Source organism: Pteropus medius, unplaced genomic scaffold (genome assembly GCF_902729225.1).
Source record: "Pteropus medius unplaced genomic scaffold, Ma_sr-lr_union100, whole genome shotgun sequence".
In the NCBI taxonomy this organism is placed as follows: Eukaryota; Metazoa; Chordata; class Mammalia; order Chiroptera; family Pteropodidae; genus Pteropus; species Pteropus medius.
In genome coordinates this window covers 1,031,967-1,046,086 of record NW_024342645.1, presented here as the reverse complement: position 1 = coordinate 1,046,086, position 14,120 = coordinate 1,031,967, and the positions used below count along the sequence as shown (strand labels likewise).

General features: G+C 41.8%; 1 long non-coding RNA gene and 1 pseudogene across 1 annotated transcript in view; both read right to left on the bottom strand.

Annotated features, from left to right (window-relative positions):
* Window positions 1-14,120, bottom strand: part of LOC120605714 (uncharacterized) — a 98,656-nt gene that overhangs the window by 40,517 nt on the left and 44,019 nt on the right. The gene's annotated exons all lie outside the window — the stretch shown is intronic.
* LOC120605734 (uncharacterized) lies at window positions 12,006-12,124 on the bottom strand (annotated as a pseudogene).

Genomic DNA, 14,120 nt, shown 5'->3' with positions numbered 1-14,120 from the left:
TTGCATACCGATGTTCATAGCAGCATTATTCATGGTGTCCAGGATATGGAAGCAACTGTAATGTCCTACAACAGATGATTGGATAAAGAAGCCGTGGTACATATATACAATGGAATATTACTCGGCCATAAGAAGAGATGAAATACTGCCATTTGCAACAAAATGGATGGACTTTGAGATAATCATGCTAAGAGAAATAAGTCAGACACAAAAAGTTGAAAATCACGATATCACTTATAGATGGGATATAAACCTAAAAGCAACAAACAACACGACAAACACCAGAGACTCATAGGCATGGACAATAGACTGGTAGTTATAGAGGGGAGGGGGAGGGGAGAAGTAGATGTGGTAAAAAGGGGTCAAATATGTGGTGACAGATAGAAATCTTAACTATGGGCAGTGAACATACTGTGCAAAATATATACTACTTATTGTTGAATCATATCTTTGAAATGATCATTAACCAATTTCACCATAATAAAAATAAATAATCATCAGAGAAGTGTAAATTAAAACCACAATGAGATATCACTTCACACCTGTCAGAATGGCTATTATCAATAAATCAACAAACAAGTGTCAGTGAGGATGTGGCAAAAAGGGAACCCTCAGGTACTATTGGTGGGATTGCAAATTGGTGCAGCCACTATAAAAAACAGTATGGAGTTTCCTCAGAAAATTAAAAATAGAACTACCTTATTTCCCAGCAGTTCCACTTCTGAGTATGTATCTGAAGAAATCCAAAACACTAATTTGAAAAGATATGTACACCTCTATGTTCAATGCAGCACTATTTACAAAAGCCAAGATATGGAAGCAACCTGTGTCCATCAATAGACGAGTGAATAAAGGAGATGTGGTACATACATACAATGGAAAATTACTCAGCTATAAAAAAAAAGGAACAAAATCTTGCCATTTGCAACAACATGGATGAACCTAAAGAGTATTATGCTAAGTGAAATAAGTCAGACAAAGACAAATACCATATGATTTCACTTATATTTGGAATCTAAAAAAAAAAAAAAACTAAATGAACAAACATAACAGAAACAAACTCATAGATTCAGAGAAGATTTTAATGGTTGTTCAGAGAGGAGCGAGTTTGGGGGAATGGGTGAATAGGGAGAAGGGATTAAGATGTACAAATTGCCAGTTATAACAACAGTCACGGACTTGTAAAATACAGCATAGGAAATACAGCCAATAATACTATAATAACTATGTATGGTACTTGATTTATTGGAGTGATCACTTTGTAAGTTATATAAATATCTAATCACTAGGTTGTACACCCAAAACTAATATAAATTGTATGTCAAATGTAATTGATTTTTTAAATTATGAAAATAAATAAAAATTAAATAATAATAATATAATGTGACCAAGTTCTAGAACAATGCAGTCCAATAGAAATTTCTGCAATGATGGAAATGTTTTATATCTTCACTGTCCAACATGGTAGCCATTAGCCACACTGAATAGTGAGCTTTGAAATGTAGCTAGTGTGACTGAGGAAATGAATTTCACATGTGTGGGGCTAGTACTCCTTTAAATAAGAGAATCAGGGAGAGATTTCTGGGGAGGCCATATTTTCAACAAACATCTAAAGTAATGAAAATGAATGAATCATGTGAAGATACAGAGCAGTGATTTTGAGAGCAGGGTTTATCAACGATCAACATTTTGGGCCAGATAATTCCTTGCTATAGGCATTATCCTGTGCATTGTAGGATGTATAGCAGCAACCTTGGCCTCTTCCTACTAGATGCCAGTAGCCCCTTTCCCCGCCCCAGTTGTGAACAACCGAAAATGTCTCCAGACATACCCAGGGACCAAAAGAGAGACTGTTGAGTGTGATGCTGGTGAGGAAGGTGATGTTAGTAAGGCAGAGAGAGACTTGGGACCTACACGTGCAGTCTTGTGTAGAAATCTGAGTAGTGTTCTAAGATAAATATGAAAATGTTGAGCCATTTGAAGTTTTAAAGAGGGATGGGACTTGATCTGCTTTATATCTAAAAAGGAATTCAATTTGGAGAATTGGCCTATAAGGGGCACAAGCAGAAGCAAGGGAATTATTTAGGAGATTCAAAGAATAGTAGAAAAGAGTGTTGAAGAGTTCAGCCTTTTACCAGTTGATGAACTTCTCTCTGACTCACTTTCCTCATTTGTAAAATGGGACTAATAATAGGACACCTAACCTGAGGGTAATTTTGAGGATAAAAGGAACTAGCGTTTGTAATACACTTAGAATGGTGTCTGGCACAAAGCAGGTGCTTCATAAGCCATTCACTCTTTTTATGAGTGCAATAGTCCAGATGAAAGAGATCATATAGGCTTTGTGTGGTGGCAGTGAAATTATTTCTGTGGAAGGCTGCAGCTGTAAGGGCTGTGGAATTAAAAAGTACCAATGCAAAAGCTTGGAGAGAAGTAGGCAAAAAAGAGCTATATGGAAGGTGGATGGGAGAAGCAAGTGGATGGGAGAAGCAGTGAGAAGAAAGTGGATGGGAGAAGCAGTGAGGGAAATGAAGTAATCATAGACAATGACAGGGTTTTTGGCTTAAGCAACTGTGTGGATGGAGATCCCATTTACACAGTGGAAAAGACTGGAGGTCAATTTAGGAAAAGGATTTGAGATATCCTTGTGGATATACTAAGTAACAGGTGATCAGTGGGAAAGAGTCTGAACTGAAGATATAAACTTGTTCATCTTTTGCAAAGAGAATACATGTAATAATTTCATTTGAATTAAACATTTAATAATAATATTTAAAGACATTCAAATCCTAAGGAATTTGATAGATTAAACACATGTAAAATTACATTTGTATAAATCATTCATTGAAACATTATAATAATATAGTCTGTAAATCACCTAAATAGCCACTGAGAGGGTACTGGTTAAATATACTGTAATATGACCATAAATGGAATTATACAACTGATAGAAGAATAAATCAACCTTTGATACAGAATGATCCACAACAGACATTGTTCAATGTAAAAAGGCAAGATGTACAACAAAATGTATAATAGACTACATTTATGTGCACTCCTTATCTCCCCCAAAAAGAACAGATTTGCTAATACTGTTATACTCATGGAATATTTCTGGAAGGACACACGAATGTTAACAATTCTACCAATAGCTAGAGGACAGGACTTTTTACTCCATGTTCCTTCACATCATTTCATCAAGAACTACATAAATGTATTACAAATTTTTTTAGGTATACAAAAAAAAAATTTTAACATGGTTTAGGGGGAAATCACTCTGGTAGGAATGTGAAATAAGAGACTGGAAGCAGGAGGCCAGCTAGCAGGCTACTGCAATAGTCCAATCAAGAGAAATGAGGTCCCTCTTACCGTCTCTCAGTACTCTTTACTCTGTCCCTCTCACTGTCCTTGTCTCTCTAAGTCCCTCTCACTCACTGCCTCTGAGAGGAGACCACACTCTGTCTGTGGAGTGTAACCCCTTTTCTAATAAACTTTCCTTTTGACTCTCACTTTGGTGTGTGTTGAATTCTTTCAACACTCTCCACCAAAGGACCCTCTTCTCTCAGTACAGAGCTTTGTCTCCCCCCACTCAGGGAAATTTGCCCTGTCCTGCAACATCTTTTCTGGTTGACCACGAAGGGACCAAAGGACATAAACTCGTCCCACCCAAGAGCACACAGCTCCTCTCATCTGAGAGTAACTGAGATTTATTTCCCTATGCCATGCTGTGGTAGTAGAGGCCAAGCTGTTTCCTATAATGGTTAAAGGTTGTTCACTTCCCTTCCCATAATAGGTAAGGGACTTTTCAGTGATACAGCTGACATGGCACAGACCACTGGCCCTGGTCAGTCACTCCCCTTACAGCCCACTAACCAATCGAAATACACTTTACTATGAGGAAATATAAGACGTGTATATAAGGGAAGGCCCGCTGCAATCGAGACTCAGCCTTTGGATGTGAATCCGCTGAGCCGGTGCCAGTACCAATAAACACTACTTCCTGCTTATTGCCTTGGTGTCCCATCTCTCTGTCCGAGTATCCTGCAACATTTCAGATCAATTGGCCTTGGGCAAAAGGTTGATGCCATTTCTAGGGGGCTCATGAGAGATTTGTTCTCTAACTGAGCAGGAGTCCACCAGTCTTATCTACTTTTCCTACTTTTCTTCTAACTTCTCTGACTCAGCATCAGAATTACAGAAAAGACCTGCTGAGGGACCCCGTCTGTATTCCAAATTAAAAAACTGTGCAGCACCTTTCAGCTACAACAGGATGGGCTACAAGGCTTTCTACCACTTCTACATGCTGGAACAATTTCACCATTCTTTGTCTCTGGGGCCCTTAGGATAGACTTCAAGAGATTTTTATTCCTGGTAGGCAGGGACTACAGCCTTATCTTAGCTTTGAAGAAGTTACAGAAGACTGACCTTTATCCCCTTAAGAAAAAGAGAATAAACTCTGAGGCAGGGAATAATGTAGGGAAAAGGCAAGAGAATTAAAAATGTTAAATCAAGCTACATTCAGAGACTGCAATATGCTGATCAGCCCTGCAGCCAGGCCAGGAGGACACCTGTGGAATAAAGGAAGATCTCTACTGAGATTGAGAACAACCCATTTCCCACACCTGTGAAGGGGAAACAAGAAAATCAAGAGTCTTTAAGTGACTGCCCTACACAAAATAAAATCATTCATTCTCTATGGCTAAAACCACAGGGAACCTAGGTATTAAAGTCTGGGAACTGCCAACAGGCCTTTCACTCTACATATTCTTACCTTTTCACACCACATACTCTTCCCCTTCCTCACTGTATGTCCATATCAAAAGAATGGGTTAACAAAGTCTTTTAAACTATAACTCACAGGAACTAAAGAATGATAATAAACTAAATTCCTCAAACACTCAGGATCCATCATCTCACCTTCTTTCTCTCAGTACTCTTTACTCTGTCTCTCTCACTGTCCTTGTCTCTTAGTCCTTCTCACTCTGCCTCTGAGAGGAGACCATACTCTGTCTATGGAGTGTTATCACTTTTCTACTAAATTTTCCTTTTGACTCTAAAAAAATAGAGAGAGAGAAAATGAATACTAGGGGTAGGACTGTGTCGATGAGGATGGAGAGGAAGAGCTGGCTCCCAAGAAGCATTTTATAGGTAGAATTCAAACTTGGATGAATGACGTGGGATGTAGGTGAAGTCAAGAGAAGATGATTTCCAGGATTTGCCCTAAGAAAGATTTCATGCTTGGAGTCACTCCCCCCAGGTCTGCCCATTCCTCCAATAGCTCTTAGCTATAAAAAGATCTGCCTAGGCAAACTGAAGAGAGGGTCCCTCTCCACTTCTAACCATGAGGTGGACCTGGGTAAGCAGATAGCTCAAGCCACCTCCCCTACCCCCTGACACACTCACGTGCACACACACACACACCCACACACACACACGGACTCACCATCACATGGACTCCTAGACCACACCCCATGCTCTCACCCAGAGAAGCTGAAACACATGCATTCCTACACAATGCACTTTTTGAACATTCTCCATCAACATTCTCCTCCTTTCCTTCCTGCCAGCAATCAGCAGAAATACCTCCACCATAAACAAAATATTTCAGATTTGTTTCCTTTTCTCCATTCTAAAAATGGATTTTCCCTCACTTGGGAGTAGCCTGACCCAGAGCAACAGCAGGATACTTCATTTACATGCTACAGTTCTATTGGCTGATGCCAGCTAGCAAGGGGTGTTGGGTAATTGTCAGCATCTTCAGAAGACATTAGGGATATGATGAGCTTGTAAATCAGGAGGCAACAACTTGCTTACAAAGCAGTTTTGCTTGAGATGGGTCCTGACTCTGGAAAGTTGAGGTGGATGTGGTCTCAGACAGTTATGGGATCTCTGCCTCTATTTTTTTCCTCCAAAGGCCAATAAAAAAATGCTAACTCTGCTCACATTCCACAGGGATGAGTCTTCTTTATCCCTGGGCACAGCTATACCTGCAAAAAAATTAATTTGTTTCCACTTTACTGGAGAGACTTAGGACTCAGAGGGCTATTCTCCCCTCTCAGCCCTTTCTGACCCTCCCTGGACTTTATACAGACTAGGAAGAGCAGAGCTCAGACAAGCCAAAACCCTGAGACTTAGGCTAGACCCATGCCATTGAGCATCTTTGCCAGATGCGGCTGCCCAGTAGACAGGCAGCAGCAAGATCTTACCAGAAGGCAGGTCTTGACCTTAATGGGTGATGCTAGCCCTCTCTCAACTACCCTGAGAAAAGTCAGCAACCTACCTCTCCACTTCTAACCATGCTCAAAAGAAGAGGAAGCCCATAAGCAGCCCCTTGCTTATAAGGATCCTCTGCTTTACATCTTCAGTCTTCTCTTCCTACTCATTCCCCAATCATGTCTATATTAACCAGCTTTTATTTTCTATATTCTGATGCATTAATGTCTGGGATGACTGCCTCTCCCAGGGTTAGGCAATTCCTAGAGACAGGAAACCACTCACCCACAAATGCACCTTTCAAATGCAAGCCAACCAATCTAATTCAACCAATCTAATTTAATTAACCAATCAGATTTTAGGGTACTCAACCATCAAACACCCTCAACCATCTCCCTTATTAGGCATTCACACTCCAGGCCACTAGCCACCTACTCTAATCATCCCAGGGCAATTGGAGACAATCAGAGCCTGCCAAAATTATTCATACTAGCCAATCCAAAATCTGTTGACCGTGCCTCATCCATTTCTTCCCTCGGAAACCACAATAAAAGCTCTTGACTACAACTTCCCTTTCTTTCTCTGCCTTCTCACCAAACCTGGTGCTTCCCAGTCTGGATCCCCATGGGTGGTGTGCCCCTTCCTCTTGGAACCTATAAATATAATATGGCAATCATCTCCCGATCTGTTGGCCTTGCCATACCTAAATAATAACAAAACCTATATTTTTAAACAATGAGCTCAGGCTTCAGCTCCCACCCACTTCTGAACTGTCCTTATCAGGTGACCTCCTTGTTGCTAAATCTAATGGCATACATTTTAGTCTTTGCTTGACACCACTGACCACTCTTCACTGAAACTTGCCCATTTCCAGGGTGTGGCTCTGTCCTGGTTCGACAATCCCTCTGGTTCTCTTCATACTCCTTTGCTGCTGCTATTCTATTAAATATCGGTGCTCTTTCAGGTCCTGTCCTGGGTTCCAGGCCTACAATGCTCCCTGTATGCTCATTACCACCTATTTGCCAACACCAACCAGATATCGTCTTCCACTCAGATCTTGCTTCTCAGCCCCAGCCTGGACCTCTTCATGTGCGTGTCCCAGAGGTATCTCAAGCTTAACATGGCCAACACTGAACTTGTGATTTATCACCCCAAAGCCACCTCATCTCTTCTCATCCTTCAAAGCAGCCACTCCAGAAACCTGGGAGTTCTGGTGACACTTCACCAAACACATCCAGGAAGGGCCTATGTACTGTGAATTTTCTGATATAGGTCTCCCTTATCTGTCCCAACTCCTCCATCTCCACTGTTTCTGGAGCAAGAGCAGAATTTCAGGACTTCATCTCCTCAGCTGAACTACCTATGCTCCCAGTTGCTCTGCATCCACTCCTATGCGTCCTTCCAATCCCACACTATTCCCTTAGTTTCCACTCATCTCTCTAAAATGCGAGTCTCATCACACTTCTCCCTGCTTTAGAGCCTTCTATGGCTCCCCACTGCTTACAGAATAAAGTCTAAAATCTTTAGCCTTATAAATCCAGTCTTTTGTGATCTGGCCTCTTCTCCCTCTATACCTGCATCTCAGGCACCACCACCCCCCCAACTCCGTGCTCAAACCACTCCATGGAACTTCAGAATGTGCAGTTCCCCAAACATACTTCACACTCCACACCTTTGCTTCTGAGATTGCCTCTGTTGGGAATGCCTTTCTTCTTCTTTCCAGAAAAACCACTGCTTTCTCTCAAACCATCCTTGGACTTCTCTCCTTTTTTGCCTCATGGGCAGTACCTACAATACTTGCTCTTATTATTTCTTATGTTCACTCGAAAATATTTACTTAGAATCTACCTTGTGCCAGGACCAGGAGACCCTGGGGATACAGCAGTAAACAAGATAAATATGGACCCTGACTTCAAGGAAGAGTTTATCATACCACCTGTTTCCCCAGAAGCTGCCTTCTACCTCCTCACAACTGCTCTGAATACTACAAGAGTAAAGAACCACCTGGGCAACACAGAGTTCATGTGGCCCTATGTTCATCCCCCGCACTGCCTCCACAGTTATCATTCTAAGGAATGCATCTATCTGAGCATTTCACACCCTTCCTGTAAACTTTTGCTGACTTCCCACTACCCAAATCCAAACAGACAAGGGCTTCCTCAACTGGCTCTTCCCCATTTCTCCAGTGTCCCCTCTAAATACTCACTGCCTTGAGCAACCCCAAATTGCCTGTATTTTCCAATATCCACTTCGCTTTGCTTTTTTTCCTATTCCTTTTTTCATGTTGTCTCCTCTATCTTAAATGCCCTTCCTTCTCTTCACCTGGTTTATTTATCTATTGTTGTAAAACAAACCACTCAGGCTAGCAACTGAAGGCAACAACAATTCTGTGAGTCAGCACTTTGGTAATGGATCAGCTGGGATGGCTCATCTATGCTCCACAAGGAGTTGGCTGGGCTCTTTCATGCTTTTGTGGTCAGATGACAGGTGGATTAGGGACTGAATGATTCTAGAGGGGCTCACTCAGTGTCTGGCAATTGGGTGGGCTGTCAGGTAAAGCATTTCGGTTCATCTCTCTCCACATGGCTAGCTTGAGTTTCTGTACGTGGCAGCCAAGTTCCAAGAAGCAAGCCTAGGTGGGCAAGCACTTACAAAGTCTCTGCCTGTAACAAATTTGCTGAAGTACCATTGGCCAAAGGATATCATATAGCTGAGCCCAAAATCAATGTAGGAGAGGTGTGACTCACTGGGGGGCCATTAACAGCAATCTGCCACAGTCTACCCACAGTCTATCCTTAGTGATGCACAGCCTTCCCACATGTGAAATATCTCCACCCTTCTCAAAACACTCAAGTAGTATTTAATCACAACACCAAGCTCGAAGTCCATGATCTCATAATCTGCAGCAGGTCTGGGTATGGCTGAGTCCCCTGGGGTACAACTCCCTAGGTGTGGCTCTTCTTGATCTAGAGACCTGTGAACTAAGAAGACAAGATATCTGCCCGCCACATGCCCAGCATACAGTGGTGAAGCAGGCACAGCATAACCTCAATAGATGCTCCCATTAAAAAGGGAAGAAATAGGAGGCCCGAAGCAATCACTGATGCAAAGGAATTCTGAAATCCAGCCCGCCATTGTTATCGGAAATGCTACTCTGGACGTGGGAAGTATTACTTGAATAAGCCCAGTTCTCCTTGGCTTCTAGTTATACCCTCTGGGCTCTGAGAGGATTTTCTTTTCCATAAGAAAAGGCCTATGTGAATTTAGGCCAGCTTACTGCCCATAGAAAGGTGGGGGCCCAGAGGCCTCTTCTAACTGATAGTTTTTGCCAATACAATACTTTGAAAACTTTTAGCCCAAACTGATAGTTTTTGCCAATACAGTACTTTTTAAAACTGTGGGTTTTCCGTATTATTGTGTTCGCTTCAATCACCAAAAGCCACATACATAATTAATTTCAAGAAGACACTACTTCAGCTATAGGACAACATCCTTAATATTCTTAAAAACCCTTTTGTTTAACTGAGAAGGTCTACTAGGCACCATCTTAAATCTTCTTCTAAGAAGATTTAACAAAGATTCTACAGTCATACCCTTGATTACTCTTTACCCCTAGATTGGTACTTATTTTGAAAATCTGTTGCCTGCTGGAAATGATGTAGGACAGGGTAAATTTCCCCAAGTTGGTGGGGAGACCAAGCCCTGCACCGAGAGAAGAGAGTCCTTTGGTGGAGAGTGTAGAAAGAATTCAACACACATGCCAAAGTGAGAGTCAAAAGGACAGTTTATTAGAAAAGGGGTAATACTCCAGAGAGTGTTGTCTCATCTCAGAGGCAGAGCGTAAGGACAGCATGAGAGGCAGAGAGAGAGACAGAGTAAAGGCACTGAGAGGGACAGTGACAATAGTGACCAGGACAGTGAGAGAGACAAGAGTAAAAACATTGAGAGAGACCCTCGGTGTTTAGGGAATTCAGTTTATATGTCATTCTCTAGTTTCCATTTCCTTTGATATAGACATACAATGAGGAAGGGGAAGAATATGCAGCAGTGAAAAGGTAAAAATATGTAGAGTGAAGGGCATGCTGTCCGTTCCTAGCCTTTAATCTATAGGTTCCCCATGGTTTTAGCCACAGGGAATGACTTTGTTGTTCCTGTTTCCCTAGCATAGGTGTGGGGAATGGGCTTTTAACAACCCCAGTAGAAATCGTCCTTTGTTCTGAAGGAGTCTTCCTGGCCTGGATGCAGGGCCAATCAGTTTATTGCAGTGTCTGATTATGGTTCATTAACATTTTAATTCTCTTGCTTCCTCCTTATATTATAAAGACTGGAAATAAGAACAAGTTTTCTTTTCTTTATTTAACTCATCCCTCTCTGACAATATCCATGCCAGCTAGAAGCACCCCAATGGCATTTTCAACATTCTACCTCTAGATCTCTTCAGCCAAATCCACAAATTCATTAAGCACATTTTCTTTCTCCTAAATTCCCACAAGCAACATTTTCACCAATTGTTTCACCATTGTATAACAGAATCACACTTGATCCAGCTTCCATTGTCCTTACTACTTTTCCAGCCTCTCCTAACAGTTTGTTCACTATTCCTCCAGCCTGCACAAAAGTCTCCTAGCTGCTTTTCATTCAAGCCTTCACTCACCATCCAGTTCCAAAGCCAATGCCACATGTTTAGGTTTTTAAGACAGCACCACACACCGAGGTACAAATTTATGTATCTGGTATCTACTGTTATATAACAAATCACCTAAAACAAAAGCTTAAAACAACCACCATATTATTAAGCTCATGGATTCTATGGGTCAGGAATTCAGACTTGTCTCTGTCCCACAATATCTGGGGCAGCTTGAAAATTCAAAAAGCTAGGGGAACAACACAAACAGCTTGGGACTTAGATTATCTGAATTCTTCTTTATTTACATATCTGAAGACTGGGCTGAAATGACTCTGAAGACTAAGTTCACCTGGAACTGCACAAAGTGCCTATACAATGCTTCTCCCTGTGACTAAGGGCTTTCTTACAGCATAGAGACTTCAGGGTAGTCAGACATCTTACATGATGGCTCTAAGAGTGAGTGTTCCAGCAAATAAAGTCAAAGCTATATGGCTTTTTAAGGCCAAGTCTTTTTAGCATCAGTTCTGCAGTATTCTATTGGATGAAGCAGTCACAAGCCCATTGAGATTCAAGAAGGGACACAAATGAAATATTAAAGAATTTGCACTCAGGTTTTAGAATCACCATAGTAAGCTTATCTGGAATGGTTCATTTCTGCTCTGTTACATCAGTTGGGATTACACATACTTTTGTGACCCCCTGGCAGGTGAACTGGGGACTAGCTAATTTCAAATACTGGTTGATATAAACTGAAGCTCCTCAGTTTTCCATGCGGCTAGCTCAAACTTCCTCACATGGCAACTGAATTCCAAGAAGGCAAGTCCTAAAGTACAAACCCTTACCAAGCTTCTGCTTCCATCACATTTGCTGATAGCCCACTGGCAAAAGCAAGGCACATGGCCAAGCCCAGAATCGGTGTGGAAGGGCAGTCACATAAAGGGCACAGATACCAGGATTCGTTAGAGACCATTAATGTAACAATCTACCATACCTGGCAAACTCCTATTCATCTTTAAAGACTCAGTTCATGCTTCACTTCCTCCATGTCCTCTCTAACAGACTGGGTCATCAATTGTGCCTCCTTTGGGCTCCCACAATGCTCTATACACATCTTTACTTCTGCTCTTATCCTGCTGTTTTTTTGTTTTGGGGGGTTGGGGGGTTACGCCTACAGCACCTGGTCTTCCTAGGTAGTCTCCCATCCAAGTACTAACCAGGCCCAACCTTGCTTAGCTTCTGAGATCAGATGGGATCTGGCGTGTTCAGGTTGGCATGGCCATAGACAACCCTGTTGTTTTCTAATTATCTATATACCATTTCTGTCTCCCCCACTGGACAAGCCTCTGAAGGCAAAGATTGTGTTCTATTGATCTTTGTATTCTCAAGGTCTAGCCCTATGCTAAGAACATTGTGCCTAGAACAATGATGTCTTTTAATTATTTGATTAATTAAACATCCATGAATAAAGTCCTTAAATGCTGAAAATTATATCTCCATTGGTGCTTTGTCCTCTCATCCTCAACCCTGCATTCTAAGAGATAACATTTATATTTTTGTCATACTTTATAACTACACATGAGGTTCTTCAGGGAGTGACCTCACTCAGGGAGCGACTTCACTCAGAGGTGACATTAGCTAGAGATTAGGGGAGGCACAGAGCATAGAGCAGTGGTTCCAAGATTTTTTAATTCCATAGACTAGTCACATTTCCAAAAAAAATATAAGGATCCACAGAAGGTTATCAATTTTTTTTGCCTACTAAGAACATTAAAAACACACATACCATCTACCACCACCACTTCCAAACAGCAGAAAGGTATAACCTTAGAATGAAAGTATAGGCCTTCCCAAGGAAGGAGAGGTATGTGGCATAAGTCCTCAATTAGCCCAAAATTAAAACTCAATAGTGTGGGCTATCTTAACACCTGAAAAACTGGGAGGGCTTCAAGTGGCCTAACCAAAAGTTCTTCTCATCAACTCTTCTTATAATGGGGACTAGGCATAGTTCCTGTTTATCCCTTAGTAGCAGGCTTCAGTTCCCTGCCAGCCCACAGAATTATTCAAACAAGCCCATCACATCTTCCCATGGGAAACAGGCCTGCCTTTTTGATACTACAAAGCCTGCCTCCTGCAACTCATAGTTGTCCATTCTGTTCTCAAGTGCAACTCCTATGTGGTCTTGCATGGCATGTGGTGTCTTCCTCTGAGCTGTCAGTGTATGTAACTAATAAACCACTGTTGATTTCATCTGTCCTGTGTCAAATATCATCTGTTCAGCCAAATTGAAAACTCTAGAATGGGAATCTCCCCTCATCAACAAAGTGAAGAGGAAGCAATCAGAACAAGGTAGCAATCTGATTTCTGTTCAGAGTATCCCACATTGTCCTTGTTTTTCTTATTTTACCATGGACCAGTGAATCCAGTCTAATAGGTATCTGAAGATCCACCCTGGGAGCAGTAGAAATCATGGTACAAAGAGTCAGGAGATCTGCAATCTAGCCTTTAACAAATCATTAGCTTTCTTGGGCCTCAGTTTCCAGCTCTAAAATGATAAGATGTTTTCTGCCACCTCAGTGATTCTATAAAGACAATCTGATAAAATCAGTGAATAAGAAGAGTAAATGGGTAGTAAGTATTTCTTTAGTCATCCTAAAGAAATGTGCATTTTTAGAGGAGTTTTTATCCCATGTGTCTCAACTGGGGATGGTGGGAGAAGAAAGATCTGTGGGACCAATAGGGCAGCCACAGTTTGTTAGGAAATCTTGCCTTGGGTAGATGCTTCTAAACCCTTCCTGTTTGCAGCATTTTTATTCTATCCCATTAGTAAATGGGAGTTTTTAAATCTCCTCCCCTTCACCACCTTGTTCCTAGAACATCTCTTTTGAGCCATTAACTCCATCCAGCTGGAGACCTTGCTTAAGCAGAAAAACAACTGCCACTCCCTCTAGAGCAAGAGGCCATGGGCCTTGGGCTAGCGCTGGTCTGTGGCCTGTAAGGAACCAGGCTGCACAGCAGGAAGTGAACAGCAGGCAAGCGAACAAAGCTTCATATGTATTAGTAGCCACTCCCCAGCACTAACATCACCACCTCAGCTTCACTTCAGATCATCAGGCATTAGATCCTCATAGGAGCACCAGTCTCTGGTGCCAAAAAGGTTGGGGACCGCTGCTCTAGAGTCCACACTCCCCTCCCTTCCTAAAGTGCTTGGGGACCCAGAAAGTAGGCCAGGTTCTCATACTCTTATCAAAATAGCATAGCTAGGCCTTCTACCTAGCAGCAC